Below are 18,826 nucleotides of genomic sequence, written 5' to 3'. Positions count from 1 at the left end.
ATTCTTGCGTCGGTTCAATCATTCTTGAAACCCTTGGAACCTGAAACAAATGAACCATAACAAACCAGGACTCTGTTCTCCAGGACACCCTAAGGCAAACTCAGTTCCACATACAACAAGCCTGAGAACATGATATCATGGAATTTAACACAAACAACTTCATGAGGCATATAAGGTAACAACGAACTGAGGCATGCTTATACCATACGACGAATCTTCTTCGTGATGAGCATCATTATGTGTCCACACATGGTGGGAACAAGGAGATCACCACAGCCCTGGGAGGGAATAATCCTCGCCTTCCCGTCCTTAATGGAATTGAAACTTTCCGTCATGCTTACTAGGACATTTTTCATTTTATATCAGGAGCGGAGGCGAGGATTATACTCGTTCAAAGCTTAGCCACCACAAGCAACGCAATGTTTATTACTGGTTTGAAATAGAATCTTTTGAACACCGAGTCTGAAGACCAGTCATCTGCATTCAAAATGTCTTCCAGCCTGGCTCCCAGGGTGAAAGCTTTTGACGCCATGGCTCCTCTAACCGAATGGGCTCCGAATTGAAAGATATTTATACCCGCTTCTTGTATCACCCATCGGTTCCAGCATGCTATAGCCGGAGGTGTAACTGCTTTGAATGGCTTTAGCAAGGAAGTCAGCAGCTGACGCTCTCCAGGGTGGCGTGTCTCCTCCGTCATGCTTTCGTATTCCTTAAGGCATCTGACAACACACAGTTTGGGAGAACTATCGAAGGCTGGGTAAGAGATCACTCTGGAATCAGACTTAGTCCTACGGACTATGTGGAAGGTGACTCACTGCAGAGTGTAAAAAGGTCCTGAGATGTCCATTGCTCGGACACTCTGCGACAAAAAATGAGGCAGAAGAGCATTGTCAACTTTGCAGAGAGTTCTTTACAGGACAAATACCTATTGGACTGACAGGATTGAAACAGATGAAGCACCTTATTAACGTCCCAAAGAGATGAATACCTAGGTTCCGGAGGGAGAGTTAAGAGTATACCCCTCAACAGCTTGCAAACCATTCGGTGTTCCCCAATTGGGCGGCCTTCGACCAGTAGATGGCCTGCTGAAATTGCCAACTGATAGGAATTGACTGCGCGATAAGCCAAACCCTGAGAAGCTAGGGATGCCAGGAAGTTTAGAATTGCTACCACTTCGCACCCCATGGGATCCAGATCGTTCCGAACACACCAACTGACCTATTGAGACCAGGCTGATCTATACCTCTTGTTGGTGCTGTCTGCCCACGCTGCTCCCGGCAACTGCGGAGCCTCCTGCGATAAGCTCCAGACTCTCCATCGATGCCTGAAATCCAACAGGCCACTAAAGGCATTCTCCCTTGCCAGGGCAAGGGTTGTGGATGACACTAAGGATCTCTCAGAAGAAGAGGGTCGCAGGGTAGAAGGATTGGAGAATCCCAAGAAAGTTCCAGAAGAACTGGAAACCATACTTGCGACCTCCAGTAAGGTGTGATTAATACCATCCTCGCTTGTTTCCTGCGAAAATGCATCGGAGTCATTATTATCGCAAAAGGGGGGAGGCATAGCCAGTGTCCGCCGCACAGTTCTGAAGAAAGGCATCAGTCGCGGCCACTAGCGGGTCTGGCTTCCACCTGTAAAACCTCGGAAGCTGGTGATCCAACCTGGATACAAAAAGGTCCACCGAGAACGGGCCCCACGCGTCGTGTAGCCTCTGGAAGACTTGTGGCTGAAGCTGCCACAGGCTCATGTCAAACCAACTCCTGGAGCACCAGTCTGCTACTACGTTGGAAACTCCCGGGAGGTATTCCGCCTCCACAAAGATGTTGTGACAAGGACAAAAAGGTCAACAGATCCTTGGTCAAGTCCGCCAACGCCTTGGACTTCGTACCCCCAGGTGGTTGATATAACGCACCGCCGAGACACTGTCCATTTTCAACAAGACGCTGCAGGACACCCTGTTCTTGGTCCAACACCGGATTGCGAAGGAGCCCGCCATCAATTCCAGGCAATTGATGTGGAGTTGGCCTTCTGACACAGACCACTTTCCTCGTGTAAAAGAGTCCCCGCAACAAGCCCCCCAGCCGGATTTGTTGGCATCATACTCTATGACAGTCTGGATCGCAACCGAAAATGGCACTGCCATTTGAGACCTCCATATGGTCGAGCCACCACCTCATTTCCATGTGGACCTCCTCCGTGAGAGGAACTTGATCCGCATATTGGAGGCCCCAGCATAGGTGGTAGGCTTTCAGACGTTGAAGCGCTCTATAGTGGAGCGGCACAGGAAGATAGCCTGGATTGACGAGGCCAAGAGACCCACCAGACCGGCAATCTGCCGCAGTGAGGTAGAGGAGCGAGACAACATTCTTCTCAGCTCTCTGCAGATTTTGGTAATCTTCCGCGGAGGAAGGCTCAGGGTGCGGGCTACCGAATTGATGGTAAACCCCAAAAACATCACCTGTCTGGAAGGAGTCAGAAGGGACTTTTTGTCGTTGATGACAAACCACAGACTCTGGAGTAGATCCATGGTCTCCTTGAGTTGGGTAACTAGACGTAGAGAGCACTGCTCTAGCAGCAAAATGTCGGCCAAATAGATGATATGACGAAGGCCTTTCACCCGGAGCGTCTCCACAACTGGTTTAAGAACCTTCATGAAGCACCACGGTGCTGACGAAAGGCAGGGTCGCGAAATCGTAGACCTGGTTCCTCCAGAGAAACTGAAGGAGACACCTGTGTGGTGGAAAACGGGTACCGTCAAGTAAGCGTCCTTTAAATCCAGGTGCACCATCCAATCGTTGGGCTGCAGGAGGTCGCGTAAAAGATGAATACCTTACATCTTGAAGTGGCGATAAACCAGCCACTGATTGAACTCCTTGAGATTGATGACCAGCCGCTGACCGCCGTCCGTTTTGTCTACAAGGAAGATGTTGCTAAGAAACCCCGTCGGGTGCAAGTGAGCGGACACTATTGCTCCTTTTCGCAGAAGATCCGCCACTTCTCTGTCGATAAGCGGGATCTTGTCCTATGCGAAAAACAGCAGTTTGGGACGGATGTCCTGAACGGGGGTTCCTTAAAACTCCATTTGGAAACACTTTACAGTTTGTAGCACCCAAGCATCTAAAGTAATAGCCCTCCAATTGTGTTTGAAAAACACCAATCTGCCCCCAATCTTGAGATGTTGAAAAGGAGGTAGGCTCACCTGCTGTGGCCAGTGGGTGGCCTCTTGCTGCTCCTCTGCCTCCCCGGGTTCTGTAGCCTTTACGGGACTGAAAGAATTCCTGCCTACCGGGGTCTGTGGTTTTGGTGCTGCCTCATTGAGGGTCTTTTGTATAGAACTTGCCGGCCGAGCGCCCCCTGCAGCGACCGGCACCAACAAAAACACAGGGGTGGAAGACTTTCTTTATCGATGTTTGTGCCTTATCAAAGGAAGTGAAAGTTGAAACGAATATAAGAGTTCCTTGATAAGGGGTCTTCAAAGAGGTCACCTTGTGCGATGGTGCCCGCCTCCGAAGAGGCCCGGTACCTGAAAGTTTGGGATCGACTTTCAGGAGGAATGAGCGTCGTCCCAGTCAAACAGGGCGCAATTAGCATTCCCCAAAAAGACTATCACCCCAGTTGGAAACTCGCTCTGGTGACAAAGGGGTGCCTGCGACCGTGGCCTCCTCGGTCAACACAAGTATTTTGGTGAGCGGTCCGGTGAGGTCTAGGAGTATGTCCTGGCAGGACTTCCAGGATCTATCAATACCCTTCTTCGGGTCCCTAACATACGTCAGAATAAAGGTCACCATTCTGGGGTCGACCACCGGCGTTGTTCCAACTTTGCACGGGAGGGACAGACGAGGACACTCTGCCCTAAGGCAGGCTCTGACCTCATTCTCCAAGGGTTTGCGTAACTGTCGAGCCACAAACTCCGAAACCTTGGGGGAGGGATTCCATTCGAAGGACCAATGGATGAATTAGGTCTTCCGGGACTAACAGATCGGAGGAATCCTCCACATCTTTTGAGGTATCTGGAGGGAATACAATAGGGTGCCAGGGTCTAGAGGGGCTGCTTCATCCAGGGAGTCTCCTGCAGAGTCCTCCGAGTCATCTGAACCGAAGTCCGGGACATCCAGGGAATCCGGAGTAGTATCCTGCTCTACTGGTGGAGGCCTGGACAGAAAAGCCTTTTTCAGTTGCTCAAACGTACCCACGCCAGCCGTTAAGGTGCTCTTGCGCTTCTCTGCGTGTTTGGGTCGTTCTGCCTGTATGGCGTAAACATACTGCATCATACGGCGTTCAAAAGGACCCATTGCCGCCTACACCACCTGATGAATGGACGCGTCCACATCGCGGCAAAACTCCTCATCGAGGGGAATGACCTGCAGGGATTCCTCCTCTGCGTATTCCAGCTCCATGGCAAATAATTATGAAGATTAGCAGGGATCAAAATTGCATGCGAACCCTGATGGCAGGCAGCACGCTCTACGCGTATACAGGTAAACCTGCAGGTAGTGGCAGAAAGTTTAGGCAGTGATAGTACACTATATTTTTGGGCCTCAGATCAGCTGCCAGGAAAGCTCTGCCCGGGGAGACTCACCCTTTGCTTATAGTGGGGGTCAATGAGGTCTGGGCCCGCCCACCACCACAGCTAGTCAGTGCCTGAACAGCCCAAGGCAATGCCTTTACCATAAAATCGCCTCAGGGCGACGGATCTGACCCACGGAGTTTGCGGGTGTCACGCTGTGGCCTCAGCAATATACGGACCCTCTACTGTAGGCGTAAAGGTGGTCAGACCGCTGCAGGCTTGTCAAAAACATGCATCTGACTGAAAATCGCAGGCTGCGCGACTGAACTTGCTGATCTCACCGCAGAGAGTGGCTCGGATCATAGAGTTCTATCCTGTGCACCTCCCCAAGCTGATGCACCCTGTCACAAGGGTCACGAGTGGAGCTTCGGTGGTGCTCACGCGGCCCCAAGCAAAGGAAATAAGCACCTAATGAGGAAGAAAGTCAGAATTAACAAGCGCAACTTCACGCGAAGACCCTGTGAGAGAACAACAGGCGAAATACACTTGCAAATAAAACGGGACAGTCAATGACAAAACCTCTCCCCCTGGCAATCGCGGGGGCATTATATAGCAGCGCGATTAACAGATCAAAGCACGCTCTGAAAAACCCATCACAATAACATGAATATTTTCCCATACAACGAGAGAGAAAATAAAAGACGACTTAACCGCTGGCAGCAGGAAAGAAAGAGGAGTTGCCACAGGAATCACATGCCCTTGGGGATAGCGGATACTGCCGATTGGCGAATTGTACATGAACTGTGTAGAACACCATGGGAGAGCTAGTTTTTTAAAAATAAAATAAAAAAGGTTAAAGTTAAACACTGCTGGCTGTAAGGAATAAAGGAAAGTTGCAGCATAATCCTCGCCTCCGGTCCGGACATAGAATACAAATTTTTATTTAATTTATACAGCATTAGAGGCAAACAAATTGGCTCGCAACCAAGATGCTATTACAAAAAAAAAAAAAGTAGCAACATGGATACTGGAACACATAGGTGTAGAAATTCTCTCCTGAAATGTATGGATATTAAAAGTGTATGAACACTTCTGTTTATATGTTATCTATGGTACCTTCACAGCGAAGCTATGTTCTCAACGGCTTTGCATGATGAATGTCTAACGCTTTAGAATGCCAATGGGAATAGGACGAGAATTGAAAAGAAATGCATCTGCGGGTTCATTCTAATTTTGATGGACCTTGAGCATTTCACATCGTTCAATAGTTCACTCTGGCAAGATTTAAACAGGGTGAAACATGACCTAGGGAGTTGAAGATGGACTTCTCACAGCCACTCCTATTTAAAAGATACCACACTAACATTGACTTTCAAAGCTTTAGCTTGGAGCTTTTCTCTGAAAACTGTTGCCACAACTTTGGCTCCTGCCTTAATTCAGAAGTGAAACTACTTTCAAAAGGGTTTCATTGGAAAATGATCAGAGAGAATACATTTTGTAACTACTGATGATGAAACCTTGAATATCAAACAGCACTTGAAGCGCGACAAAAGCAAACCCGTCTGCGCCTGACCATTGCCAGACGTCAGGATCCCTTCCAGTTTCATCCCAGAAAATCAGGCAAGATTAACCTACTCGCAAAGGACTCTCCTATTGTTAAACAGGCCCATCACACTTAAGCCTAATTCATGTATATTATGGTTCCCAGGTCATGTAAATGGCCTCTTCGCATGCTTCAATTGAAAATGGGTAGGCGGCCAAACAAGGACCCACCCTTGAATCAAACCATTAATCCTGATAGTTTACCCTTAAATTGCATCAATTTCAATGTCAGATCTCTGTCCAAACACTGCATAGGCATTTGAGACATTATAAACAATTCCAATCCAGACATAGTCCTCATCACAGAATCCTGGATTAACAGCCACACTCTACCCGAGATTACCGTTGCAGTTCCTAATGGTTACAAGATCCTGAAATGCCACAGAGTAGGGAGGGGGCACAGCTTTGATCTTTAAATATACATACAACTGCTTCTCAGAAAATAGCCCTCCGACAGAAGAATGTGAAACTCTAGCATTCTAGTATTACAGCTTTCCTACAAAGTACAAATATTGCTAGGAGGCACATAACTATACAACCCCCTTGGCTAAAACTCCCAACTGGCCTCTAATCGTATCACATGGTTGTCCCCACTTTGTCTAAAACATAAGTAGTTCCTATCTATGAGGGACTTTAATCTTCACTTTGACAACATAGAGGCTCCTCTCTCCAAGAGGCTAGAAAGTGAAATGTTAATCCTCATCTAAAACAATGGGTCTCAGGACCGACACATGCGGCAGGCCACAAGCTAGATTTGCTCTTTTCAAACATAGAAAACACCACAATCCATGACATACTCCCATTAATGTGGTCCGATCACTTTCTAATCAAGCTTTTGCTCACTCTACCCTCAACCAGGAAATTACCAGCCAACTCGCCCCCCATCCAGAAAAGACCCTGGAGTAAAACAGACGTTGCTTCCTTCTCGGACCATTTCTCTCCACCAGAATCTTGTACAGACTTGTCTCTCAAGTATTTTTTGGACAATTTTTATTCAGCCATTACCAACTCTCTGGATAAGAGCACCCATGGAAAGCTAACAACCATTGAGGCAATTACCACCGGAAAAAGGGTACTCCATAGAGCTAAGACTAGAGAAAAGAAAATACAAATAACTGGGGCAAACATTGTGAAATTCCAAGAGCCTAGAGGAACGGAAGGAATACAAACTTTAATTGAATAGATATCACGACACTCTCCAAAGGGCAAAAAAAAAAAAAAAATACTTCATCAAAAGATTAGAAGAAAATCAGGGTTCCTCAAAAGAAATAGTAGAAGAATTGTCCCACCCATCCAGCTATCACAGGCGATCAACCCATCTGCCAGCTATTGCAAAGAATTGGCAAACTTCTTCACTGACAAAATACATACAAATTACTTACAACCATTTTTAAAAGAAATCTTCAGGGAGGAACTAGGCTTACACAAAAAAGCACGTTACAAAGAGGGGGGTTGAACCCATGCAGTCGCGGGGACCTGGGCGCTATATGGTAAGTGTAAAGAGGGGTCCCCGCAAGGAGAACGTGTTGTTTGGAACACACACTAACACAGTTATGAATCAAAACGTTAATCAAAAAGTACTTATAACAAGTATTGTCTTTTATTTAGCAATACCAGATTTAAATCAATATGGAACCGCATTCACATTTAATAGGTGAATAGACCGAGTCGGGAAAAGGAGGAAAGGGAAAGGAAGAATGTGCTCAAAAGCGGTGTGAAGTCAAAAAAAAATATACAGAGTCAAAGAGAAATTAGATTATAACAGTCTTTAAATAAGAATTGAAACAATTACAATACATAAAAAGCCTACACAATTGAGGCATCCATTGTACCACTGTTAACCTAGGGACATTCAACGGTCACATACATAGTTCAATGTAATCGGGGGCATGTGCCGGAGGTCCCAAGTGAAAAAGAGAGCCGTCGACGTTTCGACCCCTAACCGTTGGCTACATTAGGTCCTTTACCGGGGTCTTCATCAGGACAGGTACAGGGGGGAGGAAGGACGAAGTAGGGTGGGGCAGTCCTATCTGTAAAATTAAAAAACCAAGGTCAGACTAATGAATTCGTAAGACCTGACAGTCGTCATCCTATCTAGCAAAGTACTCTAGTTTTAAATTTAAATTTAAATTTACCATGAAGTCCGGGCCCAAACGGGCCTCTGAACGTGGAAAAAGAGTGAGAGCAACTCAGCAGGGGATACTACTTACTAAAACACAAAAAGCGAGGCCGCTGCAGTCAGACTCATCTCTGCAAACTCCGCAGGCTGCTACGCGGAGTGGGGGGCGGAGTCAGTATTTGAGTAATCCTTTTATTGATACCCAATATTGCTTTGAATTGGAGACAATTCTGTAGTGCCGTTCTACCCGCAACTATCTAGTAACTCTTCTATGTCCTTGACATTACTCAAATACTGACTCCGCCCCCCACTCCGCGTAGCAGCCTGCGGAGTTTGCAGAGATGAGCGTCTGACTGCAGCGGCCTCGCTTTTTGTGTTTTAGTAAGTAGTATCCCCTGCTGCCGCCTCGAGAACACCGCGGTTTTTACCTAAAACCAATTAGAATTCCCGCTCCTCTTTGACTGGTGATTCCTTTCCCTCGTAGGATTCAATCACCACGGAAGCCGTTTCTTCTCAACTATACGAAGAAACCTGGCGGATTCAGCCGTCTTGTTCGCATTTGGAACGGTCGTTCCAGCCTGCCTTGCTCTTACATACAAGGCACAGAATGGCTCTTTAAAAGGTATGTCATGGAGCCATCCGGCTCTCTATTCTGAGCTGTCTCACAGTTTTAATTAGCATGTTACCAATACGGGCTCTATTGCTTTGTTACAGCGACGTATTACGCTACAGTGTTACACCAGAAATTACATCGGTATTGCCTAGATTAAACAATTGGCAAGATCGGCACTTTCTAAAGGTATGTCACGAAGCTCTGGGACTCTTTAGTTTTTTATAAGTCTGTCAGTTTTATTTGGTATGTTACCAATAAGGGCTTTAATGTATTTTCACAGTGACTTTCCACGGTGCAGAGTGATACCAGGCACCACATCCGATTTGCTTAGACTATCAGCGTTTCCACCTCTGTGTGTTTAATGTAAGTTACGAGGTGAATCACATGCTACTATGTTGGCGGTTTGTTATATTCATCACTAGATTAATATCATTGTTACACCTTTGACCCACAGTTGGTGTACCCTTACAGCAGCCTGTTCCCTTGGAATAGCGACAATTTGGATGGTTATCTACTTCAGCAATTGACTGTTCTAAGCTGAAGTAAGTCGAATTCTGATGCAACATCTAGTATGCACTACTGCATAGATTGCAATTCATCATGTTGTTTTTTAATTCCTTGTTGGTTAATTCTCCTCTGTTATCACGATCTAATATCGTTGAGTTTGAGCATGACCCTACGTTTGCTCTCACTCTTTTTCCACGTTCAGAGGCCCGTTTGGGCCCGGACTCCATGGTAAATTTAAATTTAAAACTAGAGTACTTTGCTAGATAGGATGACGACTGTCAGGTCTTACGAATTCATTAGTCTGACCTTGGTTTTTTAATTTTACAGATAGGACTGCCCCACCCTACTTCGTCCTTCCTCCCCCCTGTACCTGTCCTGATGAAGACCACGGTAAAGGACCTAATGTAGCCTACAGTTAGGGGTCGAAACGTCGACGGCTCTCCTTTTCACTTGGGACCTCCGGCACATGCCCCTGATTACATTGAACTATGTATGTGACCGTTGAATGTCCCTAGGTTAACAGTGGTACAATGGATGCCTCAATTGTGTAGGCTTTTTATGTATTGTAATTGTTTCAATTCTTATTTAAAGACTGTTATAATCTAATTTCTCTTTGACTCTGTATATTTTTTCTTGACTTTACACCGCTTTGAGCACATCCTTCCTTTCCCTTTCCCCCTTTTCCCGACTGGGACTATTCACCTATTAAATGTGAATGCGGTTTCCTATTGATTTAAATCTGGTATTGCTAAATAAAAGACAATACTTGTTATAAGTACTTTTTGATTAACGTTTTGATTCATAACTGTGTTAGTGTGTGTTCCAAACAACACGTTCTCCTTGCGGGGACCCCTCTTTACACTTACCATACACAAAAAAGCAAGCGCACACGTAGGCAACTTTGTGAGTACTTCTGTGGATCAGATAAAGAAAGTGATTCTAGAGGTCAGGTCCTGCTGCCCAGATGATCCTTGTCCACACCCTTTATTTTCTTCCACCCAGACCACATACTCAGTACCTACCTAACACATCTTTAATCTCTCCTGATCTAATGCCAACTACCCAGGGATATGGAACCAAGCCATGATACTCCCCTTGGCCAAGAAAACAGGAATAGACGCATCAACCTTCTCCAACTACAGACCTATATCCTTGCTCCTCTATGTGGCTAAGGTCCTGAAAAAACTAGTTAACATCCAACTAACGGCTTATCTAGAGAATAATAACCTCCTGGATGCATCACAAACTGGCTTCAGAGCCAAGAATAGCACTGAATCCACTCCCATTGCTGTCTTGGATGACATCAGATTAGAAGGAGATCATGGCAAGGCCATGGTCCTGAGCCTACTTGATCTGCTGCATTTGATACAGTTTCTCAAAGCCTTTTGGTAAAGAAGCTCCATGAGACAGGGCTACATTCAAAAGCCCTAAAGTAGTTCTAATCCTTTCTAAGCAAAATAACCCAGTCTGTTATACTAAACACCTTACGTTTGCCCCCTCCATTTCAAATCTAAAGTGATCTTTATTCGGATAAGAAAATCCATAAAAGCACAGTTCATCACCACCAATAAGAAATACAGTAAATTTTAAAAACATATAAATATACAATATCATCCAATACAGGTACAAAGTTACAATAATAAAATTACATTTAAAATAGTTGGACGGGCCTATAAATAAAACTAGCAGCATGAATGGCATAGTGCAAAGTATGAGATTTGAAACAGTTGTGCAAAATCAGCAATAGGATACAAATAAAGTGCAATAATATGCAAAAGGTCAGACAAAGTGCAAAATATAGGGTTTGAGTTAATTGTGCATTTATCTAAGTGCAGTGCCCGTCAGGGCTCATCATTGAGCCCTACGCAATTTAACATTTTATGTTGCCTCTCTGACGCACATTGTCAGAAACTGGGGTTTCGAGATTTGCCCTTATGCTGACGACACCAAGCTAGTTATTTCCATTGGTGATAAGGATCATGAGACTAGGTCTAGACTGATTAACTATCTATCCGAGGTAGTGAATTGTATGACACATCACTGCCTAAAGTTAAATGCTGATAAAACTGAGATCCTACTCTTTGGCAGTGCCCACCAGGTTTGGGACTCCTCCTGGTGGCCACCTTCATTAGGCTCAGCCCCAGAGAACAGGAAAGTGCCAAAGAACCTCAGCGTCCTAATCGAGGACTCCCTCCCAATGCAGGAGCAGGTAAGCGCCACATGTGGCAAGTGTTTTGGACTATTCACGCTCCCATGGAAGCACTTTCGATGGATTGTCAGTGACTGGCGCAGAACCGTAGTCCAGGCACTAATTACAAATCAATTGGACTATGGAAATGCCCTTCATGTGGGCATGGCACACCACCCGTTTCCCAGACTTCAGGCGAGAATATAAAATGTGGCTGCTAAACTAATCTGCAATAAAGATAGGTTTAGCTCTGCTTCAGAATGCCTTACGACTTTACATTGGCTCCAAATTTACAAAAGAGCCAAATTCAAACTTTTGAGCCATGTGCACAAAGCACTTTACAAAGATGGACCTGAAATTCTACAATCTAAGGTCGGATTCTACAACCCTTCATTGAACCCTGGATCTGCTAACCTGGCTTTAGCTAAAGCCAAACGTGTCGGCAAAAAAATAGAAAGGTGGCTGCTCTTTTCCCCACTTGGCAACTGCCCATTGGAACCTCCTGCCCTTGGACCCGCGCCTCACTTCCGACTATGTCATGTTCAGAAAGAGCCTAAAACAATATCTCTTTACGCGTTAAGCCCAGTGCACCATCTCTTAGGGAAAGCTGCCGGCTAGGACCTTTGAAGAAGTGTGTTTCGCTGTACAAAATGCCTTAAAATACATTTTAAAAAACCTTTTCCCAAAAATAGACTGTTTCATTAGCCAATATTAATTTGACAGACTTTGCTTGACACTACTGGAGAGTAAAGAAAAAAAGCAATGATTTAATCATGAAAGCAAACTTTGCAAACTTGTTTGTGATACCAGTTTCTCTCCACTTTAGAAAAACCGTCAAGCTATGCCAGTTGTTTAGCTCCTTCTCTTTACCTGCATGTATTAGCTATAACTTACAAAACAATCAAAAAAGTACACGGATACTTCATGACAATGGAAGCACACATCACTAACCCATCCGATCACCCCATCATGTGTCTAATAGTGATGTGGCCTGTGCTGGTGGTTGCACCACCAGCTTCGAGACTAACAAATGGAACAGAACTAGCAGAGTTTTACATAAAGCTTGAAATAGTGAACTTTATTTCCTATATGTACTGTGATCCTTTAGTTTAAAATGTCCCCTCACTTGTAAAAGGGGCTGTAACTGCATTAACTCGTCCATTTCTATTTTGCAGACAGTTTTATTGTAATTTATAATACACTAAACAATAAAATAAACAAAACCCTTTACAACAATTAACCTAATAACCCTCCTCCCTAAAAGCCCAGTCCCCATCACATCACGTATCACTATATTTCCTTCCCTTCCAGAAGTTATTTGTACTGCTTCTACACACTTTGGCCCCTTGATTCATCCACCGTATCTGGATTTCTGGGACAATCTAATAAGTGATCCCATGATAGTACCCTGTCAACTGATCCTCTTCCTGAGTAACTCACACCTCTCATACTACACACAAGGGGTTATGCCCATCCGCTCGCCTCCCCACCTTACTTCACACCACGCACCCCTCATTCAGAATGATGCCACCCACACCTATATATCATTTATAACTTGCACTCCATTCTGTACAAATAAACCTCCCACTTTATATTCCTGAATTTACAATGTTTTTCTATGAATTCAGGTTCTGCGTTTTTGATTAAATTATTTGCTGCTTCTCCTGGCACGACATGTGGGAGGGTAATCAAAAAATATCATTAGATGTGCCAGGGGTAACATGGTAAGATCACCTCTGACTCAGACTCAGCTGTAGAAAGCAGAAGACTCATCTGATTCTGTCTCATCTTCCTCTGTATTTTGGGAAAGGAAATGGAATCCCACTCTACCCTGACCCACCACCTCCCTGACCAGTTTTTCCTGATCTTGTCGAGCCTGCAGCCTAGAGGGGCAGCGTCTGTAGCCTAGAGGGGGCTGCACCTCCACCCTTCCTTCCGTTGCTTTTTGCTCAACTAACCGGCTGTCTCTTGTTCTTAGGACGAGCCCATCTCCCTGGGGGAGCTGATCTATCCACTCAGAAAGCAACAGCAGGCAATTAAAAACAAGGCCTCCCGGCCATAAGCAAAATGCAACCAAGAAGGGAACAACATTGCATAAGTAATCCCTCTATCTCGAAGACACCTCTTGACCTCTATAAAATTAGTCCTTTGCTTCTGAACCTCCCTTGTGAAATCAGGAAACACCATAACTTCCAGGTTTTGTACAAAGAGTTCACCCTTCTCTTGAGTCTGTGCTAGAATATGGTCCAGATCATTAAAATACAATAATCGGACAATAACCGCCCTTGGTGCCGTTCCTGGCAGAGGAGCCCTTCCAGGTACCCGATGAGCCTTTTCAAGAGCATAGTTTGAGAAACCCCCTTTGGAGCCACTACTTCTCTCAGCCATGACTCCAACAATTTAGTCACGTTTCCATTGGGGCCTTCTATCCATTCTGGCAACCCTACAATGCGGATATTATTCCTTTGGGGTTTTTTCTCTGCGTCCTAAGCCCTTGATTCCAGCTTTTTAACTCTCCTTTCCAGGAAGGTCTGCTCATTTGTATAGTGGATACTTCAGGTGTAATCTCGCCCAATGTGCATTCTGTACATGTAACCCTTTCTACAAAACAGCAATGATCCTCCCTTGTTAACCACTGTTCTGTCACCAAGGTATCAATTTTAATTTCTTATGCTTCTCCTGAGCAGCAATAACCTGCAGGATATTGTCTAGCGTCGCTCAGCCTTCCTCCATCACAACCGGCTGCTTTCCCTCTATTAGCCATGGTCACTTGTTTATTTTTACCCATTGTGTGCTTTCTTTATGCGACATTGACACTATAAAAACCTACTAAAATCATAGATAAACCAGTGATTATGTTAATTATTAACAAGTATCACAGGCTACAGTGACCCACACCCCGTCTCCACCACGTATCACCCACCAACAATCAGCCAAAATGTTCCAGGGACCATAGTAAGGCCCCATATACAATACATTGTTTCGGGGCCAACTCCGACACACTGCGTTGCAGATCCAACAATTAATAGAATGAGCGTGTCACTGAATTACAGACACGAATAACATGCCCCCCATACTCAATTCGCAATGTCATTTGCCGTGCAACATAAAGGATCTATCAATTAATAGAATGAGTGTTGCGTGGTTAGACAAAGTAAATAGGTTTCTATCATGTAATTTGTGTGTATAGCAGGGACACGCAGTAGTTCGTAAAATGTGTGTGTGTCACAATAAAGTACTCCTACCAGCACAGTGTGACTTGTGAAATTGTTATCCGTGTGCTGCAAAGACATACAAAAATGTGATTAAACTAAGCCAAATGTTTGACATGCTGCTTCAAATAACATATGTGCATGCCCCAGTAAAACGCCTCCCCACACAATGCGCACTTGTAAATTGTAATGAGTGCATATTGCAGCTGTCCTGGCCTTAAAGGAACTGACAAAATGACCATTGGACACACGCACAAAAAGAGAAATGCACAACACCAGGCATTCCTGCTGTTCGTTCTATGCAGGAAGCATGCCGCTGGACTATGATGCGGATGATTCACGACCATGGGGACGCCAATCCGCAGGCCACTCACAGCAATAATGAGCCAGTAAGTTGCACGTGCGTCTCAGAGTGCATGTGTATATCACACCAGACCTTCTACATCAGGCAACAGCAGGCAAGTTTCATGAATGCATACTGTCAGAGTGCGCACAAAGCTTGGTTTAAATCAGTCATGCGTATGAGTTCAACTGTTAAACCACATTAAAGATAAAACAAAGTAAGAAAGTTCAATACAGGCCTCTATGAGTCTCTGGACAATTTGGCTCAGTTATCGGACTCCATGGGCTTTGTCTGAACAATCATGCAGCCCAAGCATGTAAAGGTTGCAACTACACTGTTTCCATAGGTCGCGACGACAACACTGAATCTGCTTCAGTATCTTCACAATATCAGTTATGATCAGTTGTTCACACTCAATTGTTGATGATTTCCCCTGCTCTGCTCAAATCGGCCTTCGATGATATTGCTGGTCACCGGCCTCAGCTAGTCCGCCCGCCATGTTGTAGTGCAGCTGCTGCAACACAAGTATTTAATTAATTGCCTTTCATTAGCCCGGCCAGCTTCAATGTCTTCACATGGTTGGGCACGCTCTGATGTTGGCCTTCAATGGTTTCTTACAACACGCCACAGCTCCCAAGTGGGTTTCAATCATACAGGATATCGGTGGGTGGTGGAGTGATAAGGAACCTCACCTACTCCATTGGCTTCCGAACAAAGAACCATAACTCGTCGTTGATATTGAAAGGGTGCACTGCTAAATTAGAACACAGGCCTCGACTAATCTACTGACCCACTCACTATGGTGAGCGAGATTTTATCAGGGCGAGCTATATTTAGGGCCTACTCGCCATTTCTGGCAAGTTGACAAACAGCTAGTTGTTCTGTTCACTCACAAAGTGAAGGAGCATCGAAGATGCCTTTCAACCTTGTTTTTGTCTTTTCACATTTACTCGTGTTGAGAGACAGACGTCAAAAGTCAGTTTACATCTACAATTACTTTTCCTTCTCGGAATGAAAAGTTCAAGAGTTTTGTAAAGTGAATTGTCTGACGAACATGCTGTACAATAAGTGTGAAAAGAAAGGCTGCAGGGTGTCATGTTTTATTGTAACACGTTTGTTAGATCTGGCACCATTGGCGTGGGTCTCCCTTCCATTTTCCGCTTTTGTCTCCTCTGTGTTTGCTGGTGTTAGATGCTCTGGGCGCTGTGCCACTGCCATTCAGTGCCACAGAGAGAATGCTCCCAATTGTAAATTGACTGTATGAATTGGTATAATCCTAATTGACCCAAGGAACATGATAGGGAAGTCGAAATTAGTATGCCCGAGCTCCAAATATGAAAGGGCATCTTTTAGTGATGATTATTTTTATATTCTGTGATTGAAAATACCACTTTGAGGAAGGAGGTATTTTCTTGCCTAAACCTTCCAGTGTGCTCTGCTGTTATATGTATTGGCTGCCTGGTTTTGGAGGGTCAGGGCACGCTGAGCCCGACCTGGATTGACCAGAGAAATCTCCAGTGGAGTGTGGGGAGAGGTGGCCCTTTGATCTGAGCAGCGCTGTGCCTGGCAAAGTGAATGATGGTTCCAAATCCCACTGTGCGTCTGATGGCAGACCCCCTCTTCCTGAAAGGCAGGATGCAGCCTTGTAAACAGAGTTCTCCAGGACAAATACAAACTGCTTCTAGCTAGGTTCAGTGATTTGTGACTTTTTGAGAACAAAGACTTTTAAAGTATAAAGATCTGTGCTAAAACCCCTACTCTAGGTGTTACTTCTGGATGTCAAGACGAACCTCTGTCCGTGTAACAAGAGGGAAAGGACTCTGAAACTTTCATCCTTCTTGCTGAAGCAACTACTCATGGGCCTGATTTGAGCTTGCCTCCTGCCGAAGTCTCAGGGACATTAGACATCACCCATCAGCCGTCTGGATTACTATTTGAGGCGGAATTCTACTCGCAGGTGAGGCCTTTGTTGAGAATTCCAGAGCCTCTGGTTCTACTGTGGGGAACGCGGGCTGATAGTCATCGCATCGCTATTGTGGGCCGCCGCAGCTGAGGAGCTGTTGGCGCTGAGAGCCCGCATTTGCCTGTGTTACCAAAGTTATTGTGATCGCTATTGTAGGCCGCCGCAGCTGAGGAGCTGTTACCGATGAGAGCCAGCATTTGCCAGTGTTACCAAAAGCGTCGCTATCACTATTGTGGGCCACTGCAGCTGAGGAGCTGTGCTGCTGAGCGCACACATTTGCCCTCCTACCAAAATCCTTGCTATCACTATTGTGGGTCGCTGCAGATGAGGAGCTGTGCCGCTGAGTGCCCGCATTTGCTGTACTACGAGAATCATCGCTGTTCCTATTGTAGGCCACTGCAGCTGAGGAGCTGTGCCGCTGAGCGCCGGCGCTAGTCCACACTTAGAGGATCTTGTTACCACCTGCGTGTGCCGCTGGGTGCCCGTGTCCCAGGATTATCGTGAGTGCACGCCACAGACCGCTACAGCTGGGAGCTGTGGCTGCTGCGAGTCCGCCTGTCATCACCGTGGCTTCCTTGTGAGGCTGTGTGCCGTGCCCCTTTAAACCTAAGGTACATTGTGCACCACGGGTCGCGTGGACCCCGGCCTCGAACTAAGTTCGTTCCAGACGATTTTTGAGTGCCTTTATTGCTTTTGAAGTGAATCTGTAATTATGTGCATTGTGGCTCCTTGAGCGCTTTTAAGCTTTGTGTTCAGTCTATATAAAGATAACTATTTTTCTATAACCGCTTGTGGTGTCCGTTTGTAGCGTCTTCCCTGTGTTATTGTGTATGGTCATCAATGCTTTACACACTGCCTCTGAGGTAGGCCTGTCTGCTCGTGCTACGTTACCGCAGGGGTTATCAAAGGGTGTAGCCCCCTTACTCTGACTTAGGAAGAAGGATCCCTATTTGGACCTTGGCGCCAGCCGCTGCAAACTAGAGATCCCCATTTCTAACAACATTTAAATAGCTAAAAAGTGAACTGTACAAACAAGTTAAATACATTTCAGTAGTTATGAAAGCTCTTGTTTTGTAATTGTGTGATGAAAACAATATTTTAAAAGGATGAAAACTAAATCAGAACACTTTACTTGGTGATGTGAAAGTGATAAATAGGTTTGCTGGAACTCAATTTCCACAGAGAATTGTTTCTACACTATAAAGTTTTCTAATTAAAACTGCATGTTAGTGCGAACGTTTGTAGCCATTTCAATGGAAAATGTTCGGTCTGTAAATGACAGTGCACTTCCATTAAAAACGTGTCTTTTCAACAAGTAAAGGGCCCTATCTGCCTGTCTCGTAGCCCCGACCCATCCTATGCGCCGGGAAACCTTTTTTGGGTATCTGTTGCGCACTATAAATTGAAAAACTAACTAACATACATCACTCAGAAATATATTTATTAAAAGTGAGTTTTTATAAATGAACGGAGAAATATTCCCCTGCTCTTAGAGAACTAAGAGGCAAGTCAGGGGTCATGTGTACCCTATATGTGGGCTAGATTCTTATTATACATGAAGCAAACATTAAGGGGCATATTATCAAGAACAGCGTTCAAACTATTGCCGCTTTAGCGGCAGGAAACTGCTGCTAAAGCGGCGATAATGGGCTTGATCATAGGCCCTTGTGGATTCCCATAGAAGCCCAGGTTCATACCAGAACCTGGGCTTCTATGGGAATTCACAAGGGCCTATTATCAAGCTCATCATTGCCGCTACAGCAGCAGTTTCC

General features: G+C 45.2%; 1 protein-coding gene across 4 annotated transcripts in view; it reads right to left on the bottom strand.

The window, feature by feature from the left end:
- RER1 (retention in endoplasmic reticulum sorting receptor 1) overlaps positions 1 to 18,826 on the bottom strand; it is a 113,487-nt gene that overhangs the window by 63,741 nt on the left and 30,920 nt on the right. The window lies entirely within an intron of this gene.

The sequence above is a fragment of the Lissotriton vulgaris genome, chromosome 5, assembly GCF_964263255.1.
Source record: "Lissotriton vulgaris chromosome 5, aLisVul1.2, whole genome shotgun sequence".
NCBI lineage: Eukaryota > Metazoa > Chordata > Amphibia > Caudata > Salamandridae > Lissotriton > Lissotriton vulgaris.
This window is presented reverse-complemented; position numbering and strand designations above follow the sequence as displayed.